The sequence below is a fragment of the Acomys minous genome (assembly GCF_964271855.1).
Source record: "Acomys minous genome assembly, chromosome: 7".
NCBI classification, from domain to species: Eukaryota; Metazoa; Chordata; class Mammalia; order Rodentia; family Muridae; genus Acomys; species Acomys minous.
The window spans coordinates 40,388,769-40,394,768 of NC_140488.1; positions in this window are offsets into that span (position 1 = coordinate 40,388,769).

Genomic DNA, 6,000 nt, shown 5'->3' on the forward strand with positions numbered 1-6,000 from the left:
TTATCTTCTCCCTTCTGATAGTACTCTTTGACAGTCAAAAGGATTTAAATTTGCTGAATTCCAGCTTGTGTTTTACTTTGTTGCTTCTGCCTTTGGTGTCATATTTAAAGTGTATTGACGAATTCAAGGTCACACCTGTTTATGTCCATATATCCTATACTTTCTGTGGTTTGGGGTGAATAGGTGTTTGATCCCTTTTGAATTACAAAGGTTAGGTAGAGGTTGAACTTCATTTTGAAAACATTTCATCAGTTTAAAATTGATTTTAGTTCTTTTTAAAGGTATTTTTAGAAAGGGTTTCTCTGTGTAGTCTTTGCTGTCCTGGACTCACTTTGTAGATCAGGCTGGCCTTGAACTCATAGCCATCTGCCTGCCTCTGCCTCCTGAGTGCTGGGATTAAATTCATGTGCCACCATGCCTGACTAAGCACTCTGATAATTTTTATACCATGACTCCTCATTATTTGTAGTCCTTTTCCATCCAGAATTATCTTATCACCGATCTTTGTATAGTGAACTCCTAATATTTTTAGGTTTCATGTCAAATTTTACCTCACAGTGTGTCTTAAATATTCCATCTAATATAAAGCTTTTCTATCCTCACCCTAGCATCCTACTCAATGATCACATTTGGTTTTGTTAAAGGATGCACCACTTTGTTTTACTAATGGTCTATGCGTTTTATTACAGCTATGTACTATTAGAATGTGAGCTTGTTTTTTTTTAAATTTGTGTTCCAGTACCTGCCACATTTACATGTGAAACAAAACACTGAAGAACAAATTTGGTGTCCCTCAAGTATTAGCTATAGTAAAATGTGTTCTTTAAATGCCTTTTTTTTTTTTTGACTTAGTGAATGACCTGTTCCCTCGGTGTAATAAGATGATTTCTAACCATAAAGGTTTACTTCATAAATAAGGAAATTAATCTCTGGGAGAAAGGGAGTCTTAGATTTATAGAGTGATTGCCACAATAATTATTTAGCTTGTGGTATGGCACAAAAAAGTCAAGGAGTCAGATACTGAACTTGATATTAGTTTTTACTACATTCCTTGAAAGTTGTCTATATCCTGAGGGGAGGGGAAGTTTAGAAGAGTTAGAGTTGATGGATGGATGTCAAGACCAGCAAGTTTTAGCTATACTGAGTGGTGCCTTAAAAATCTTTAAAATGAAAAGCATTTTCACCCAGGCTGGAAGTATAGTTGCATTTCTGAGTGAGATTGGTTTCTCAGCTCATCCTTGGTGATCTCCGGATGGCAACTGGTCGATAAAGCACTCAAAATGGAAGGATTTTTAACCACTCTGCCTCCTTCAACACACTGCCCTCCCATCACCACATCCTTCCTGAGACTGTCCTTCTTGAAGAGCTCTTGTCTTTAAGAGGCTGTGGTGTGCAGGAAATAGGATGGTAAGAGTACTGAATGATGTTTGTCTCCTCTACAAGTCCTTGTCTTGTTACTCATTCCTTAATTGCGGGTTTCACTTAGAATTGCTTCTGTCTTTGGTCCTCATGGTTTTCTGTTTGTTCTGGAAAAATAGAGGGTTGCTGACCATGGCGCTCAAGAGTCCCAAGAACTTCACATCCACTTGCTTCTATCTTCCAAGTGCCGAGATTACATGAATGTCTCACTACAACTAATTTATGTGGTCCCAAGCACTGAACTGAGAGTGTCATTCATAGTAGGCAAGCACTCTGTCAACTGAGCTACATCATTAGCCTATTGCCTCTTTTTATTTAATAAACACCTTGGTCACATCAGCTACTTTTAGGATTGGCATCTTATATATGAAACTCATCCCAGAACCTTTGTTTCATCTCTAGACACACATAATTTTATATATACTACACATTTCTTCTAAGAACTTTTCAAGTTGCTTTGAACCTAATAGGCATGCTCAAGTCAATGATTTATTGATGGTCCTACTTTCTCATTAAGGGGATGGCATGGATAGGCAAGGACACAGCTGTGTATCATTTTATTCTAACTCATTGAAGGATATCCTTATGAACTCATCTTCTAAAAGCCATTTAGATTATGTACATCCTTCTTCCTTTCCTTCACATCCATTTTGACCCTTCCTTAGGTTCTCACACAGCCTGTCTTCTTTCTCCAAGTCCTTTCACAAAACCATCATTTAGTAGACCCAAGAGTTCCATGGCTTTGGGGAAACATTAATATTTATTACTTTTTTGTGCAACTTATTTTGATCATATTGCCCATACCCAAACTCCTCCTAGACCCTTTCTACCTATCTACTCACTGAACTTCATCTCTCTCTCTCTCTCTCTCTCTCTCTCTCTCTCTCTCTCTCTCTGAATTAAAGAAATAAAAATAAAAACTGAAAAAAGAAAACAAAAAGGAAAAAAAAGGGCATGTCTGCTCCTAGGTATAGTGGTGAAGAATGTGTATTGCAGATAAAAGGGAGAGGATAACCAGAGGCAAGGTTATCTGGGAGAGTCCAGAGTGGACATGACCAGACTGAGCTGGGTCTTGTGAGGGGAGGGGGAGGGGAGGAGGAAGGGGAAGGGAGACAGGGAGAGAAGGGGACCAGAAGCAGCAGCCAGAAGGCCAAAAGTACAAAAAAGGATGGTAACCAAAAGGGCTGAATTATGTAGGGAAGAACAGCCTAGCACCCTGTAATGGAGACTCAGGGTAGTTAGTGGTGTATTCCAGCCAGGAGAACACTATCAGGTAGAGGTTGAGGGATGCACAGAGAACCTGGCAGCCAGTGTCCACTTTGATATGTTAATGGGCACCATAGCCATTTGTCCCAAGTAGGAAACCTAACACAAACAAGCCCTAAATAAACTTTCTGAAACCCCGGTTTCTTGTTCTGAAAAGATGATTTTTCAAGGTTGTTTTGAGGATTAAGTTTACAATTCAAATTTGAGATGATTCCTTGGTTTATTCCTGTTGACAAAGTTTAGACAATATTTGCTGCAAAATCTCAGTAAATATTCTTGGGGACAGCCTTTGTGTCTTCTGCATACAATAGTTTCAGAATAGTTTGTGAATCCATGAAGTTCCCAGAATGTATAGATACAAACTAGGAAGAGGTGGAATGATTTTTCCACTGTCAAGAAAGCATAATCTACATTGTAAGTCACTAGACAAATTGCCCAAATGTTCCCTGGAGCAGTGTTAACTTTGCATACAAAACTTTACCCGAAGTACAGAGCTGAGGTCTGTTGGCCAGAGCTTTTCTTACTGTGTGGTCTGTTTCCAGCAGCTGTTGCTTTATGGTATTTTGTAGGCAAATTATCTGGCTGGTAGTGCTCTCTCCACTCCGTGGCCAGTTGTCCTATCACATTACCACTGTGGAAAATGTAGTCTATGATTCTTGAGCTTTTATCTCTCTGATATGTAAGACACAGTCAGCTGTTTCCTTCTTTCCTTCCTTCAATCCCTCCTTCCTTCCTTCTATCCCTCCCTCCCTCCCTCCCTCCCTCCCTCCCTCCCTCCCTCCCTCCCTCTCCACCCTTGCATCATTTTGTGTTGGTGTGGCTCTGGTTTTTGGATTAACCACCTGACAAGCTACACCATTCAGTAAAACCAGAAATGTGTAGGAAAACTATAAGAAGTGATTAAATATCTATAAATCAGTCTGGGTGTTTTAGGTCACAAGATTCTCAGAGATCTGTGACTTGTTGAAGGAGGTAAAGCTAAAAATAATGATTTTTTTCCTGAATGCTATCTCTATTATTTCATAGAATTTTCCAAAACCAAATTACATTATACTGTAAAAAAAAAAATTAATTGGAGAGGAATGGAAAATGGGTGGTAGCTTTAGAAAGGCTTCATAAGAAAGTATGATGAAATGTAATGACATATGTGTATGCAGATGCCATAACACAACCAACCACCTTGTAGGTTAGCTTTTAAAATAATAAGGTAAGAGACAGTCAAAAACTTTATGAATATTTAGTAGTGAGTGGCCTGGGGAGGAGAAGAATTACAGGAAAATATGGTTGAGAAAGTTGGGAGGCAATTTCCTTTCAGTTCTAAACTATGATTTAGGTTGCTGCTTTAGAAATAGTATTCTACTGACTCGTACACTGAGGGGAGCATGAGAGAGGGTAGACTGTTTCTAGGCAAACCAGTTTAATCACTAGTTCAGTACAGGGTACTGTAAATGCACACATGAAAAGAAATATGAAAGCTAGGCTTAGGGGTTTCTAAATGCAAGATGATCACTGAGAGAAAGAGGACGTTTTTAGAAATAAAATCTGTAGCCTTGAATTGTCTATACTAGAGTTTTCTATATTTCCTAAAAGGATAGCTTCCAAGTATGCTATAGAATATTTTAAACCACTCAGTGTCCTTTAGTCTGAGTTATGCCAGATCAGAAAGCCAGGTATAATGTCAAACACTGTCAAGGAAAATGACTTCTGTTATTAACCAAATACGTTGATAGTAATTCTTAGACATCCTACAGGTTGATAGATGTTTTTCTGTAGCTACTTCAGTTTTCACAGAGATATGTCAGAGGTCATGTGGTCAGTCTTTGAGGGTTAGAGCACAGGGACAAGTGACATCAGCCACTTATGGTTTATCCTGTTTTGACATAGTATTTTTTTTTGTAAAAATTAAATTTTCATGACAACGAGATTCCCTACAGGTATCCAGTATAAGCAAATCCTACAAGTCTCCACTTTATCCATTCTCTGTCTTTCCAGTCTCAGCTGCACTAGTCTCCATTTCATCATGATGGAGCATCACTGACCTTACAATTGCACAGCATGCCAAGACCCTTCCCTTCTTTGAGTCTTTACATTTACAATTGTTCCTTAGTTTCTTCTCACTCTTTTTTGGTTTTGTTTTTCGAGACGGGGTTTCTCTGTGTAGCCTTGGCTGTCCAAGACTCACCTTGTAGATCAGGCTGGCCTCTAATTCACAGAGATCTGCCTGCCTCTGCCTCCAGATTAAAGGTGTGTGCCACCATGCCCGGTTTCTTTTCACTGTAACATTTCACTTGGGATTCCCATATACTCATTGCTTCTAATCGTAGTTATTTTTTCCTTACCATGATAAAAAGTCAACTTGAGGAAGAAAGAATTAATTTTCACTTACAGTGTCAAAGAAATTAAGTATCATGAAGAAAGAGACATGAAAACTGGTAGGAAAGGCATAGAGACAGGAGGTGGTTGCTTGTTCACATTGTACTCATCCTCTGGAAGCAGAGAATAAGCTGAATATAGTAGCAGTATATAAAGCCTCAATGATCGCTCCATTGACCCATCTACTCCAGTGAGCCTGCATCTCTTAAAGGTTCCTTCTCAAACAGTAGCAATAACTAGATTGGGACCAAGGGTTCAAACACTTGAGCCTTTGCATGACATTTCACACTCCTCAAACTGTAACATTTCACTTGGGAGTCCCATGTACTCATTGCTTTTTGTTGTTTGTTTGTTTGTTTTGGATCTTTGAGACAGGGTTTCTCTATGAAGCCTTCGCTGTTCTGGAACTCAGTCTGTAGGCCAGGCTGGACTCTAACTCAGAGATCCACCTGCCCCTGTCTCCCAAGTGCTGGGATTAAAGGCATGCGCCACCACACCCAGCTCAATTATAAATGTTTATGTCTGCCTTATCTTTATAACTGAGGCTATTCATATCCTAATCAATCTCAATTCTCAAAGATCTATCAGCCTCTGCCTCCCAAGTCCTAGGATTAGTGTGCTACTATGCCTGGCTTCATTGCTATCTTTTGATTTAAAAAAATGGGTTTAGAATAACTTCAGAAGTCTTCACAGTCTTTAAACAGTCCACCATATTCAAAACGCCAAAGTCACTTCTGAGACACAAGGAAATCTATTAACCATGAACCCCTGGAAATTGTTTTGTTTTGTTTTTTGTTTTAAAGATTTATTTATCTATCATTTGTACGGTGTTCTACATGCATGCATGTTTGCACAGCAGAAGAGGGCAACAGATCTCATTATGGATGGTTGTGAGCACCAAGTGGTTGCTCAGAATTGAACTCAGGACCTTTGGAAGAACAG